Source organism: Aegilops tauschii, chromosome 3 (assembly GCF_002575655.3).
Source record: "Aegilops tauschii subsp. strangulata cultivar AL8/78 chromosome 3, Aet v6.0, whole genome shotgun sequence".
In the NCBI taxonomy this organism is placed as follows: Eukaryota; Viridiplantae; Streptophyta; class Magnoliopsida; order Poales; family Poaceae; genus Aegilops; species Aegilops tauschii.
Window position 1 is genome coordinate 570,672,599 of NC_053037.3, and position 15,431 is coordinate 570,688,029.

The window sequence follows — 15,431 nt, forward strand, 5'->3', positions numbered from 1 at the left end:
CAGATTGAACATATGGAGATCACGGAAGCCCATGCCTCCTTGGCATTTCAGTTTGGCAAGTTCTTTCCAAGAAATCAAGTGAAGTGATCTCTTATCGATGGAGTTACTCCACCAATACCTTGCCATGCAGGACGTAAGGTTTTTGCACACCTTTTACGTCGGCAGGAAACAACTCATGTTGTACGTGGGAACCGCCTGGATGATTGTTTTAAGTAGAACCTCCCTGCCCGCACACGCAAAAAGCCTCTCTAACCATCCTCGCATCTTACTCCTGCACAGCTCACCAATATGGTCGAAGGTGTCGCTCGTGATCGGGCCAATGGCAGTAGGAAGACCGAGCGGTAACTATCGTTGAACGCTTATGTACCATAATGCCTAGCGTTCCTTTGATATTTTGCCTCGTGGAGTTAGGTGTGTTTGGGCTAAAGAAAATGGCACTTTTATCGACTAACCCGTGGTTCACGAATGCTCGTCCTTATAACCCTGTCAATGTATCCTCCATATAATTTGAGTAATGATGAGAACCCCTCGGCACAAAGCAAAAATAAGAACAGTGACACTGGGTCCCCTTGTTGTAGCCCTCTCAAGGGCATGAAGTAGGGTTGCAATTCACCATTCACCCTGATCGAGAAGCGTACAGAGGTGACACACTTCATGATTAATCTGATCAAGACATGACTGAAACCCAGTTTCTGAAGAATGGCCTCCATATAATGCCACTCCACTCGGTCATGCACTTTCATCATATCTAACTTAACTGCACATGCATGATTTTTGCCTTTCTTCCGCCTACGTAAAGTGTGAACACTCTCGAAGGTCAGGAGTACATTGTCAGTAATCAAACGTCCGGGAACAAACACATTTTGTTCCTCACTGATAATCTCATCCATACATCCCCTCAAAGGATTTGTGATAACCTTTTTCTTATCGCAAATACAACGCTAATAAAAATATCATGCGTTTCCAGTCTGTTTTTTCTTCTTCAGTTTGGCCATTTTTCTTCGGATTTATCGTTTTCCTTATTTCTTATTTCCTTCTTGTTTTCTTTCTTAATTCAAGGACCTTTCTAAGATTCGTTAAATTTTTTAATCTTCATGAACTTCATTTCAAATTTCATGAACTTATTTTCAAATCCGTGAACTTTTTCAAAATTTGTGAATGTTTTTTCAAATTTTTGATTTTTCAAATTTTTGATTTTTCAAATTCTTGAACTTTTCTCAATATATGTGAACATAAATTGAAATTGCATGACTTAATTTTTTAATTCATTGAACTATTATAAGAGAAATTACAAATTTTCTCAAATATCATGAACTTTTTTTAAATTTATGATTTTTTTTCCAAACTCATGAACTTTTTTCAAATTCATGAACTTTTTTAACTCAGCGATTTTATTTCAAATTTGTGAATTTTTTCGAGTCTGCGCTTTTATTTCGAATTAGTGAACTTAAAAAAAATCATGAGCACATGGAACTTTTTTCAATGGTCAACAACATATCCTAATCCATGAGCACATGGAACTTTTTGAGCATTCTCGGCCGCTCACGTGTGAGAGACGGTTTGCTGGGCCGGCCCAAAAATTCTAACGTGTGAGCACCGAATGGCTTACCTGGCGCAACAAGTGCTCATTAGGAGCTCCCATACATTCCGGGAGTAGTGTAAAATAGACAGCACCACGCACAGGAGGCTACCCGACTGGGCCAGCCCATCAAGCTAGCATGGATGACTACAATGGGGCATGGCTACCTTCTTGAAAAAGTTGCGGTCATTCCAAGAATGTCCAAAACTAGACCATGTTAAATGGAGAGTGCTCGGGTTCTCTAGAAGGCTCCGTCTGAGAGGACGGTGTTTCTCGACTTCCTTTAAATGGCCTCAAATATTATTCCACCAGCTTGTATGACCAATTCAAGGCAGCATGCCAACATTATTTGTGTTTTCAAGAATTCTTACATTGCTTTGGAGTTTTCTCGGTGAAAAATGGTCGATAAATGGTCAAAAATGATGCAATGTGCATACGGTGTTGGAATTCCTTCAGACCTGGCATGGATGCCTACCATGGGCATGCCCATCTACTGGAAAAAGTTGGGGTCATTTTATGCATGTCGAAAATTAGACCAAGTTCAACAAAGGGTGTTCGCGTAGGCCAGAAGGCTTTGAGAGCACGTTGTTTCTCAACATCCTTGAAATGACCCCAAACTTTTTTCATGAGTTTATATGATGAATTAAAGCACCATGCCGAGTTGTTTTGGTTTTAGACAAATATTGCATTTTCTAGAGTTTTCTAGGTCAAAAAAGGCCAATAAATGGCCGGACATATCGCAACTTGCATATCGTGTCAAAAATTGGTCAAACCTAGTACGGGTGCCTACCATTGGCATGCTCACCTGCTTGCAAAAGTTAGGATCATTTTGAAAATATACAAAACTAGGCCAGGTTCAACGGAGGGTATTCGGGTAGGCCAGAAGGGTCTGTTTAAAAGCACATTTTTTGACATCTGTCAAATGGCCCCAAATTTTTATCCACCAGTTTCTATGACTAATTCAAGGCACCATGCCAAGTTCTCCGAGTTTTTGACAATTCTTCCATTTTCTAGAGTTTTCTTGGTGAAAGTTGACCGATAAATGGCCGGACATGACGCAACTTGCATACAGTGTCGGAATTCATTCAAATCTGGCATGGATGCCTCATATGTCCGTGCCAGACTACTGCAAGAAGTTGAGGTCATTTATTCATACTCCAAAAAAATCACCAGTTCAGAGGAGTGTGCTTAATTAGGCCAGATGGGTGCATCTGTGAGCATGTAGTTTCTCTAATTTGAATACTTATATTATTTGCAATTTCTGTCATTATCAATCAACATGAACATTTTCTTAAATCCTTACCATTTCTCAAAATTTCTTAACAATTTTGTAATTTCAAACTGTGTATGAAACTTTTACAAACTTGAACACCTTTTCCAAAAAATCCCAACAATTGATATTGAACACAAATTGCAAACCATGTACTTTTTTAAAAGTTCATCAACTTTTTTGAAACGCAAAACTTTCTAAATTTGTGAATTTTTAAATCAGGCACATTTTTTGAAATTTCAGGTTATTTAAAAAATAAAACAAGAACATTTTCTGGTATTCCGAACAATATTCAAATTTTTGAACAGTTTTCATAATAAATAATAAAGTTCAAAAATGAGATATATGAATTAACAAAAAAGGAAACACGAAAAAATAGAAAAGAAATGCTTAGGCCTTGGCCCAATTAGGTGACCGCATTTGGTCCCCTCGGGCTCCTGTTGGGCCGGTCCAAGTGTTAGCGGATTTGAGGAAAGTCCATCAATTTTGAAAAAAAATGTTCATGAATTTCGAAAAATCGTAGGTTCTAATAGAAATTCATTAAATTTGAAAAGAGTTCGTGGATTTGAAAAAAGTTCTACAATTCGAAAACAAAGTTCACGAATTTAAGAAAATGTTCACGAATTTGAAAAGTTCACAAATTTAAGAAAAATTCGCGATTTAAACATAGTTCACGAATTTAAAACAAAGAAAACGAAAGAGAATAATAAAATTATAGAAGAAAAAGTGGACAAACAAAAGCAGGAAAAAAGAAAGCCAGATAAGCTCACGTTGGTTAGTATTATATTTGAAGAAGTAGAAAAGAAGGTAACTAGACACAATAAGAAAGTAGTCTAGTTGGTTCCTGCGGTTGTACCAAGTATACATGTGCTAGGTTTGAATCTCGTCGGACACTTACTTTTTGAAGGTTTTACACAAGAAGAAAAAAAAGCATAAAATGGGTCGGTCCAGGGTGGTACGTACAAAGACTGCATATAGCGCTCGGCATGGGTACTTAAAAAAAAACCATCATACCCCTTATTTTGAAGGGATATGGAGATATCTCAACCCTGAATGTGTTTAGGGTGGTGTACCAAAGCAGAAGTGACAATACGTAGGAACTAGTGCAACTTATTTTTTTGCGGGAGTGCAACTTTAATAATAAGTTATATGGATCAATTACGAAAATGAATTCCATTTCATGCAATTAACATCATACCTCTTTTTTTTTTCTGCGAATTACGATCTTATACCTTGTTGCCACCAACAAAACCTCAAAGGAGAAGTTTGTAGGTCTGAAGACCCATTTTTAGGGAATCCAGGCCCGGAGAGTTGATAGTATATTTCAAGTCCGTCGTCCTGCGCATCAATGGAAGAGGGACTTTGTTAGAGCATCTATAACTGGATCCTTCATATCCTCCGCAAACGTCGAATAGGGCAACACAGTCTCAGCCCGGACAGTTTGTCGCTATATGCCTAGGCTGTCCACACCCCATTCCCAGCCCATATATGGCGAGGATATGGGGATGTCCGGGCTGGGCGTGTCCTCCATGAAAGATGCGGCCTACACCGAACCATATTTCTTGTTTTATTCTTTCCCTCTGTCTCCATCTTCATCAATCACATGCATATGACCAGATAATTTGAAGACAAAGTAAAAGACATGATTGCATGCATAAAAAACGAGGGTTTACATGCCTGGACGTGCATGTGGACGTTTGAGTGCCAAATTTGCCCATTGTGATTTATCTTCCTTCCAGAGAAAAAAAAACTTCATTATCTCCGGAGTTTTGTACCCGTCCCTTTTGGGTCCTTTTGACGCGAGACGCGCCAACGTTGGGTTAGGACCCGTTGCACATCACCCCGTACGTACGTCCTCTGTACACAATCTGAACCCTGCTCGGCCACTGCGTGCATCCCCTCGTTGTCCATATATACATCCACGGGCACAGACGGCGACCCTTACGAGCTGGTCATCCGATATAGGGTTTAGTTTTTTTATATAGTTTTTAGTAAATAAAAAGTCGAAAATTCATCCGTTTATGTAAATTATATACGAAGTTGACGGAAATCCATTGTGTTTGCATAATTTCCGTCTGATTTGTTTCGATGGTCGTTGAAATGTATGCGGGCAATGCTGGATGTCGGCGCCCGGCATTAGTGTCCGCCGATTGATCTCCCTATCAGCGAACAGATGCTGGAGCAAATTTGAGGGTTAGCGCTAAAGATGCCCTTATCTCCCGACTTTTGTATCCGTCCTCTTGGGTTCTTTTGACGCAACCAAGTTGGGTTAGGACTAAAGAGCTCGTGCGTTGCAACAGGAGAAAAAATAACACACGCTCTTAACCTAATTCTAAATATTATAAACCTCGCCAGGATCCTTTTTTATCCTTTTTTGACTTTTTCTTATCAGTGAAAATCGCACGAATGGATGGATGACACGTTAATTTGTGGGGGAAATTACGGGGTAAGCCTTGTGTGCACTTAGCGATCTGTGTCGATAGAGATTGCGGATTGGTTTTCTCTTCTCCTCTCGGTTTCCTCCGCGTGTGGATGCGTCTCTCGAAGACTCGCGTGGACTCTCTGCCTCCACCGCCCACGGCTCGACCGTCGAGGCACCGCTTCACCGCCGTACCTCCCTATAAAATGGCTCCCGCCTCTCAAGCTTGCTCCAGCGCCCATGCCCATCACGCAGCGCCCACACGCGCCAGCATTGCCACGGCGGCTTGGTTCCCATCCGACCGTGAAGCAGAGCTGCGCGGTGATGGCGACGCCCAGCGCAGGACGCCGCGACAACAGGCAGGAGGCCATGAAGGGGCTCACGTAGCGATGGCGGTGCGCGGCTAGGAGGACCAGACCTCGCGCTGCGACGGCGGCAGGTGCGTGCTAGCGGTGGCCCTGAGAGGGGACTTGCGGCGTGACTGTGGCATGCGGCAGCGGGGATCTCCCCAGCCTCTCCTACCCCTCTTCTGATGTGGGGAACATGGATTACCGGTTTTCTGCTGAATCTTTAGTCGTGTGGAAACAGCGTCTCGGAATGGACGCGACGGTCCCTCAAAAAAAAGAAAGGAATGGACGCGACGGTGCGGTCACCGGCGCCCTGCGTCCTCCACCGGTGTCTCATGCTCATGGCTCATGCCCCTGCCCACTTCCTTCCGCCGTCCACACTGCCTCCGTCTCAGCCAGTGGATGTTCATATGCCGCATAACAAGTGCGGCGGCGACCATGGTCTGTCCCGCTCCGCCAGTCCTTTCTTCCGGTGGCTTACTTACTACTCACGCAGGTGGAGTTCAACATGGAGGAGCTTGCCATGTCCCAAGCATCATTTTGGGCGTAGCTGCCCACCTCTGTGTGACGACTGCTCCAATGCAGACCAAGTGTTCGGCGTAATGTCAGAACGGCCACAGGTAAAAAAAAATTCAGTTCAGTCCATTGTGTTTCTACACTTGTGAAAAGTGTTTCGGAATCCAGGCACCATAGATTGTTGCCCTTATTGATGCATTTAGCTACTACTTCTGAACTCTGGATTGAATGGAGGTTTGCATGTTTGCAGTGATGAGGATACATCAGTTCGTGATGAGCTTAGAGGTCGGTGTAGTGCCAGAAGACGGCGACCAGTGGCGGGCGCTCGCGCACTGCTTCTGGGATGACACAGCCAAGACCAACAAGGATGACGATCATGTTCCTATTTCCAGTGGGTTCGTTCAAGTGGTATGGACGCGGCCAGGCAATTTATGAAGTTTGCTGGAGCAGCCGTTGCGTACTATCCCATACTCTCTGTCGATAGACACCCTTCTCCCACGCCGACGCCGGTCGCCGGGATACCGTCCCATCCATCACCATGCAAAAGCGCTCTAATCCTCTAGACAGTACTGCTCACAGCAGTTGCAGGTGCGGATGCATTGCCCACAGCCGTGGATGCCGCTGTCCCGTACCGAGGACGTGCAGTCATGTTTTAGATTATGATTGTGCAAAGGAATATGTCAGAAAATGACGGCCCGCAATTTTGTACCAAAATACTGAACATCTTCTGATTTTACTGGAAGATTGATGTGGGCATTGATGTTATTGCAATGAAAGCTGATATTTTTTTCATTCACATTTTTGAAGACTGGAGTTTCAGCAGCACCGCACCATTAATTAGCTTCCTGCAAGTGACTTGTGATTGCAGCTGATGAAGCCGTCAACCATTGGGGGCACGGAATTGTCGAGCTCAAGGTTCGTCACCCTTGTTTCTAAAGGGAAGGTAAAGTTGGGGGTGCCAATCTCTGAGGATTTTCTCAATGGTGAGCACTTCCCTTTTGTTTCTCTTGTTCTGATCTTTACCTCAAGTCGGCAATAGTCCCTATTGCACTGCTTGGATTGATCTCTCATTGTAGTCACTACTGTTATTTAATATAATAATAAGACACTTTTTTTTATTCCGCATGCAGTATTGTTTGCTTGCACGAACAAGATTTATAAGTTGTTATTTAGAATATATAAGTTTGCCTGTTCATTCAGAAGATTGTATTAGCTATTCAATTCATAGTTCAACCTTTGAATATACAGTTTTGGCTCAGTAGTTTGAGCCTCCGTTGTGCAACTGGATCATGGTAGACATCCAGACCTGCATCTGTGTTTTATTTTATTATCCTTTCTAGAAACTGACACGCTGCCTTTGTTGCCTAAACCGGTGCTTTAGTTAAATGATAAATTTACTATAAAGATTTCTCTTTGACCGCCGGTGCTTTAGTTAAATGATAAATTTACTATAAAGATTTTTCTTTGACCGTTATATGAAAAAATGTACTTACATGTGATTGCTATCCAGATTAGTCAGTTCATCCTGCAAATAACTGTGGGATACATTACTGATACTTCCTCAATCATTGTAGTGAAATAATACAAGATGATGAACCGACTGAACTCTAGAGTTTCAGTTAAGTGCGCAGTTAAAGAAAAATTGTAATACCTCGGATGCAGCTCAAAGGTCAAATATCATGATATGGAGTAGGCATTAAACCTACCTTATCTACTTGATTTTTTTGTTGCAAATAGTCGTCTATCTTATCTGTACATGGCTGATTAGGAAGTAGTACAGTACCCGCATGTTTAACAGTTGTCAGATTGTTTCTCTACATAGTTGATTGTGTATTGAGACGGGAGGCCAAGTTCAATTTGTGGATCTGATTTGGTCAGACTGGCGGCATTTCTTAATTTCTGATTCCTGTTTATGTTTGGTTTTGATTATAATGTCCTGTGTGAAGAGCATTAGAATAGACAAGCAAGCAAGCCTTTTGACACTCCATGGTGTGTATTTTGTTTCTCTGAGCGATGTTGTCTATGATTTTGAATTTGAACGGGTCCGTGGCTTCTGTTCACTGAAGAATAAATGCATGGATAGATGATAGCCTTTTTTTCCTTTGGATTAAAGAAAGGATTAGTAGTACCTGTAATTGATTTTTCTTCTTGGTATTCAAACAAGAACAAATCATTGCTGATGTTTAAACTCTATAGAATTCCTACATTCTAATCTTTCTCTTAAACTTCTGGTGATCTGGAGCTGTAAATTATTTATTCTGGCACATCTAACTGCTGCTTCTTTTTCAATAAAATCCACCCTTTATCGAAAAAAAACTGCTGCTTCTTTTGCCTAGCCTCCTTTCAATGAAATATTTCCAGTCAGTAGACTATACTTGCTATTCTAAGCACATACAGGCCTAGGGATGTCCACTAAGAGAAGGTGCAACAAATTCACTTGGTTTGTGAATGTCCTTGGGGTTTGTATGCCAGGTTATCTTCAAGCCATAGAAGCACCGTCGAGCCCTGGAGCTGTTGCGACAATGCCGTCCCAGACACCGGCGTCCTCTTCCATGCCCCGGCCATCCAGGAGGAGTGCCACGACTATCACAGTTCTCAACACGGCGTCCTCCGGGATGTTGATCGTGTCCTTGCACCGGCGGCATCCGGAGCCTGAGAGGGACGCCCAGAGAGACATGGCCTTTGATTGGAGCATTGCAGGCATCGATCCTCTTTGTGGTAGCCATGGGTAGAGCTCAGCCCCGTGAGCTGCAGTTCACCAGTTGATTCCTCACCTGTAAGCCGAGGAAGAAGGAAAATGGTTTGTGCTATATATACGACTGAACTGGACAATCACATAAAAGGTAGATATTTCCACATCTAATTTATTTTGTGTAGTCTGGGTACTCTTCCCCATAGTGCTTGCTTTGATTTTTGTTGTTCAGTTAAATCATTCACATGAGTACCTCAATTTAATTAACAGTGTAAGTTGATTGTGAGGCTGTGTATTTTTTGTTGGAGAAGAAAGTACCATGACATGTAACTCATTTGCACTTAGTGAATTTCAGTTGGCAGTTTAATATGGGGCCCTACTTTACAACAGAAAGCATTGCTCTGTTTGTAGGTTGCAGCAAGATATGTACTCCCTCCTTAAAGAAATATAAGAGCATTTAGATCACTACTTAAGTGATCGAAACGCTCTTATATTTCTTTACGGAGGGAGTAAATACCTGTGCTTCTTACTAATGATGATCCTAATGTTTATTCAATGGGGAAATGAATATTGAGTGCCGACATAGTGCTGTTCTTTTGGGGTAAGAAAGAGAAAAAATATTAATTTTGGTTCCTTCCCTTTTATGCATATGGATGCACTATGTGCTCTCTGTCTATTTGTAATTTGTCTTACTCATGAAGCATACGACCGTTACTCCCTGGTCCTATAGAACATAGTTCGGATTTCTCATTTGTATAGTTCAGTGCTTTTGGTTTGGATAGTTCACTCCTTCGTATTTGGAACCAATTTCAAGTTGAGGGACTGATTCTTGATTTTCTTCTATATTGGGTATTGTTTTGTTTTGTGGGTAATTTTAGTTCGTTCATTCTGCATATTCCCAAATTTTTTACAGCTTCTCGGTAAGAAATAGACACGCTAGATTCATATACTTATCTTCGAAAAATATATATTTTTTGGCCATAGGTGCTGTAGCTGTTTGAGTTTGTAGTTGCATGAACATCCTTAGGCATTTGTTTACCATAGAACATGCTTTCTGATTTTCATGATGACTTGACAAAGAAATTAGAATTGCAATATGCATGAAGAAATTGGTCATAAACTATTGATTTCCTCAGCTCGACATAGTGACTAATTTAGTGGTGAGCGGGTAGTTACCCAGTGTTTGTCTTATTGTTTGTAGGTGGTCCTTCCTGTAGGTCTGTTGGTCAGGGCGATTTGCGTGTCCCGTATGCCTCCGTTCTGGTTGCGTCTTTTGGTATTTTTTGCATCTATGGAATCTCTAGAAAGACTTATATTTAGGAATGGAGGGAGTATTTCTTTGCTTGATTTCTTGCTTGCCGTTGGGCATAGTTAATTTTTACTGTTCTTTTTTTGGTAGGCCAAACTATTGATGTGGGAGGAGACCTTTATGAAAGCTCAGGTCTGATGTTTAGTCTTGGTAGAAAGAAACGGCAATGCATACTTTTCATCTTGCAAGATCTAGCACTCATGTAGATAAGGCTTGCTTCCTTGTGACTACGGAGTTATTACAACAAGCTATGCACATGAAACCCTTATTTTCCATCTCATGAGTCAAAAGTAGCATCTACACACACGTACAATACCGCGGCCTTATTTTCTATCGTCCCATGAGTCAAAAGTAGCGTATACACCCACGTAGCGTATCGATATCGATGGCGTGCGGCGTGCCGCCACACGGGTATGGCTAGTAACCATTACTGAAGACCATAATAGGTCCACGTCCTTTATCTTAGTGAGGCATCACATTTGTGTTGCCGCTTATTCTCCTTCACACCCTCGCCGGCGGTGGCCTTAGTGTTCACACAAACCAAAACGTGTTTGTATGTGGTTAATTATAAGGTGTCTCTCTGTGTGTGTGAAATGTGTTGTTTTTTCCCTTCGAGGTTTTTCAGAGGTGTGCATCTGTGGTTATCGATGTTTTCTTTCATCTCTATATGGTGTTATTGGGTGTTTATTTGCAATCCAGATCGCCGCTGGTACGAAAGAAAAAGGGACCGTGCCCTATAGATTATAAGTCTGCTTTCACAATAATATTTTTTAAATATTTAACAGGTAAAAATAACATCATATTCAGATTTTACATATTTTTCTAATCAAATTTCATATAGAACATATTAAAATTGAAGTTTCGGAATCAAATTCCATATATAATATATTAAAATTGAAGTTACGTTTAAAAAACCTCCTGCTAGATCGCATCTAGAGGACGAGGGCCTTCTCGCCTCCCGCCGGCGCCGCCGCTGATCTGCCTTGTCTCCGATGGCTTTAGGGCCATGGAGGCGCAGTGGACCTCGGCCCTCGCCGGTGGGAGGGCTTCTGCTCCATTTTTGGGTCTTCTTTTAGGGTTTGTATCCTACTCAGGGAGGCGAGACGGCGGCGGCTCTCTGTAGTTGAAATAAGGTCCTCCCCACCTAGTCCCCATTTTGGTGGTGCGTACAGCATCGTTGGAAGGCGTGTAGAGGTGTGTCTCCGACGGATCTCATGGGATTCGGTCGGTGTTGGTCTTCGGTGGATCTCCATGTATCCAGTCTTGGTACGTCTACGTTCGTGTGTCTACAAGTTGGTTTTTTCTGATCTATGCTTCTCTACATCGGCGGCAGTTGTTGTTTTGGTGCGCTGGTCCTGTGGGGTTTTAGCATGATGACTTTCCGACTGTCTACTACAATGAGTTTTGCTCGGCTCTGGTGAAGGTGGTGAATTGACCTGGATGTAATTTTTATTATTTCTAGCGTTCTTTGTACTACGATGACAGTTGATGTATAGATTGGAAGTTTTTTCGATTATTTTTTAAAGTTGAGATTTATAAAAGATATAGATAATTAAAAAATCATTTATTTGATTTAAATATGATCCTGTCTGAATTAACTAAAAAGTCAGGGGGTTCCACCTTGGGTTAGGATTAGAACCCGCCAGTTGCACACCGGGCCCGTACATCGTCCTTTGCACGCAATCCGAATCTTTTTTTTAGAACGAAGGCTCCAGAAGAGCCCGGCTTTGAATTAACAAAGCCATCAACCGGCCAGGATTACAAACTCGAAACCAACACAAGAAAGCGAAAAAACGACAAGATACAGAGGCGCTGGACAACAGCACACAAGCCTCACACACACCCAGCTAAAGGATCGAACAAGGAAGCACGCAGCTCGGGGATATGTAGGTCCTCAATCGCGTACAAATCACCAGGGAGAAGGAGAATGTCAGCACAGGAGCAGCATTACGGACGGCGAGGAAGGGCACGCCGTCGCCAAATCGCCAGCGGCCCCGGATTGCCATGTCCTCCCAGCTCCACTGTCAAAGAAGACCCCTGTCTCCTCGCCTGGCTCGAAGGCGCCGAACCATTGACAGTGTAGCAGTTCACCCTAGAACCTGGGAGGAAAGACACCGGCAGGCTGCATTGGAAAGGAACCTAGCTCACCCGACTAGCCACGAAATGATCTCAAGGAGCAGAGCACCACCCAACACCCACGGACTGGACACGGAAGAGGAAGAACTGCCGGGACGGACGGAGGAGCAGTAGCACAGTGTCCCTGTAGGCGTTGAGCCGCGGACGAACTCGCCGCCGACAAAGAAGACCAGCCACTGCCGCCGCTGCACACCCACCACTTCGCCGAGGAGCCCACTGCCCACCTAGCTCCCAAAAACGGCGCCTTCAGGAAGGACGCGACGCCGAGGGCGCCGCCGCCGCCCAACAGAGTTGAGGTTTTCACCCGGGAGACTAGAGGGATGGGGGGACGACGGATCTGACCTGAACGGCGCCTCCAGGGAGGGGAACGGCGCCACGAGCGTCGCCGCCGCCAAGACCGACGAGGCCGGCCTGGAATTTCTCCCGGTCTGCGAATCCTTGCCGCCGCCACCCCCACGACGCAAGATCCGGCGGCCCGCAGAGGAGCCGGGCAGATCTGGCCGGGGCGGAGCACTCGAAACAGGGGGGGGGGGGCAGGGGCGGCCAGATCTGGCGCCACCGCGAGCCACCAGGGCTCCCGTCCACCGGGGCACCCGCCATCCACACGGCCAGGAACGCCGGCCCACGCCCGCGCCACCGCCTGCCGCCGGGCCGGTGACGCCTCTCCGACCAGGGCCGCCGCCCTAGGGAACACGGCCCCTCGCAGCAGAGGCAGGGGCGCCAGGGCCCCGCCGCCACCTTCCTCGGCGACACCCCGGGCTTGCCCAGCGGTGGCCTCCGACGGCGGCGAGGAGGAGGGGAGAAGAAAGGGGAGGCGGCGGAGCTAGGGTTTGGGGCCCCCGGGTCGCCCGAGCAGGGGCGACGCGAGGGGATTGCGGTTCGCTGTGTCTTCGCAATCCGAATCCTGATCGGCCATTGCGCGCGCACCCCCTCATCGTCTACATATACATCCACGGGCGCAGACCGGCTGTCAACTCAGCCACCGAACGACCGACCGATGCATCCACCGCTGCGTAGCATGCCGCCGCTGCCGGCTCAGCACCGGACGGTCGATCGCACTCGGGCTGACGGGCAGAAAAAAGACCGACCCGAGCGCCACGGGCCAGCCCTGCTCCGTGCGCCTCCACGGCGACGTGGTCGTCAGCTACTGCCTGAGCGAGGTGGGCGGCCACCGGACCAGGCTGGTGCGCGAGGACCCGCCCCGGCGGTACGACAAGACGTTCTACCTCTACGACCACGACGCCTTCTTCCGGAGCCGCTCCTCATGCCGCGACATCATACACCAGATGCTCGCGCAGACGCCGGTCGTCGGCGACTTGGACCTCGCCGCCGGCAACTGGGACGAAGACCACTTCCTGCCCCACGACGTGGCCACCATGATCCATGCGCGTAGCTGGTTGCCCGACCTGCTCTATAGCGAAGTTGACGTGTGCGTGGACGTCCTGGTGAGCGCCGTGTACAGCGAGCCCAGGGCGCTGCTGCTCGCGTGCAAGCAGGTCACGGCGGCGCACTGCCGGTTCACGGCGGGCCGAGGGGCCGATCCGGCGGGTGCCTCGGAGTGCGGCGTGTGCATGGAGGATATGTCGGCGCGTGAGGTGGACGGGCCCGACGCCCTGATGCTGCCGTGCTCGCACGCCTTCCACGTCCGGTGCCTCCTGCCGTGGTTCGACCGGCGGTCGACGTGCCCGATGTGCCGCCAGGACATGATGATCTACCTCGTCGCCGTTGCCCAAACCCCAAAGGGGAGGTTTCCAGGCCTAGAGGCTTGAGTTGATACAACATGATCATCTATTGGTTCGGGCCCGACCCCGTCGAGCAGCAGTCCAGCACTGGATGCAAGCGTAAAATTTTCAGATCAGTGATGAGATAAAATCCTGTGTATTGGTGTTTACCTGAACCCTGTGACATGTTTTCTATTGGCTTCATTTTATAGAAAAATTCGCCGGTGCAAACCTTACACCGAGTTGCCTTACAATAATCTATGTTTCAGTCACATTTTTTCATCTAGTGTACATGAGTAGCTCCGGTCCATAGCTATCCTTCTGCTACGGCTAATTGCAACTATAAAATGCTTGATCAAAGTGAGACGGCAACAAATGTGACGACTTTCGGCACATAAACAAAATTCGTCGCAAATCAAAGCATTACGTGAAAATTGAAATATCAAAGGCATTTTAATAACCCCCCAAAAAAGGAATGTCCATTTAAACACAGGTTATACAAAGCTAGTAGTCTTTCGAACTATGCAACAATACATATCAACTAGTGCAACTTTCTTTTGCGGGATTGCAACAGTAATAATAAGTTTACGTTCAATTACGAAAATGGATTCCATTTCAAACAATTTGCAGCATCAGCCCGTTGTTCCATGCACAAATATTATCTTATATTCATCCGTTCCTAAATATAAGTCTTTGAAGAGATTTCACTATGGATTACATACGAAACAAAATGAGTGAATCATACTCTAAAATGCATCTATATACATCCGTACGTGGTCCATAGTGAAATCTCTACAAAGACTTATATTTAGGAACGGAGGGAATACCATGTTGCCATCAATAAAACCTCAGGAAGTTTCCATGTCTGGAGACTTTGTTTGGGAATTCAAGCCTGGAGACTTGATAGTATGTTTCAAGCCATGCAACTAGCCTTGCGAGCCCATGGAAGAGGAACTTCGTTATCTTCCCCGGGAGAAAAAAGAAACTTCTCATCTCCCGATTTTTCTATGGAGTATAGAGATTGTACACAACCCCCCGCAAAAAAAAAAGAAATTACACAGGCAGTTGCTTTATGTGCAAATGTACAAAACAAAATGGACCGGCTAAATTCCAGGTGCCTGAAAAAAGTACATACATTGGTCGATTTTTCCTTTGTCTCCATTGTTGACAACCACTTCCATTGTCGAGCCGCCCGCTTCATTGGCCTAACCGCCGGCACCCCGCCACCTTCAGCCGACGTCGCCTCATCGTCCCCCGCCCTGCCTGAACCGCCTCCTATGCCGGTCCGCTGGCCGTCACCCCGGTCATCCCTCTAACCATCCTTCCCCCTTTTTTAGCACCGTTGAAATCCTCATATACCCACACCCATATCCTTCGACCCTCGTACTCCCCTCCATCAACGACGCCACGTCGTCTTCATTTCTAGCTCGATGCTTGGGGAA

General features: G+C 45.5%; 1 long non-coding RNA gene across 3 annotated transcripts; it reads left to right on the plus strand.

Annotated features, from left to right (window-relative positions):
• Nucleotides 1–5,376: 5,376 nt before the first annotated feature.
• Nucleotides 5,377–9,190, plus strand: LOC109785800 (uncharacterized). Of its 3 annotated transcripts, none has more exons than XR_002238174.4 (3): nucleotides 5,381–6,235; nucleotides 6,382–7,114; nucleotides 8,604–9,190. It is a non-coding gene; the product is annotated as an uncharacterized lncRNA (long non-coding RNA). The 3 variants fall into 3 exon arrangements; XR_005773784.3 differs by having other exon boundaries at nucleotides 5,416–5,707; nucleotides 5,857–6,235; nucleotides 6,382–9,190; XR_005773783.3 differs by having other exon boundaries at nucleotides 5,377–6,235; nucleotides 6,382–9,190.
• The last annotated feature ends 6,241 nt before the right edge of the window (nucleotides 9,191–15,431 follow it).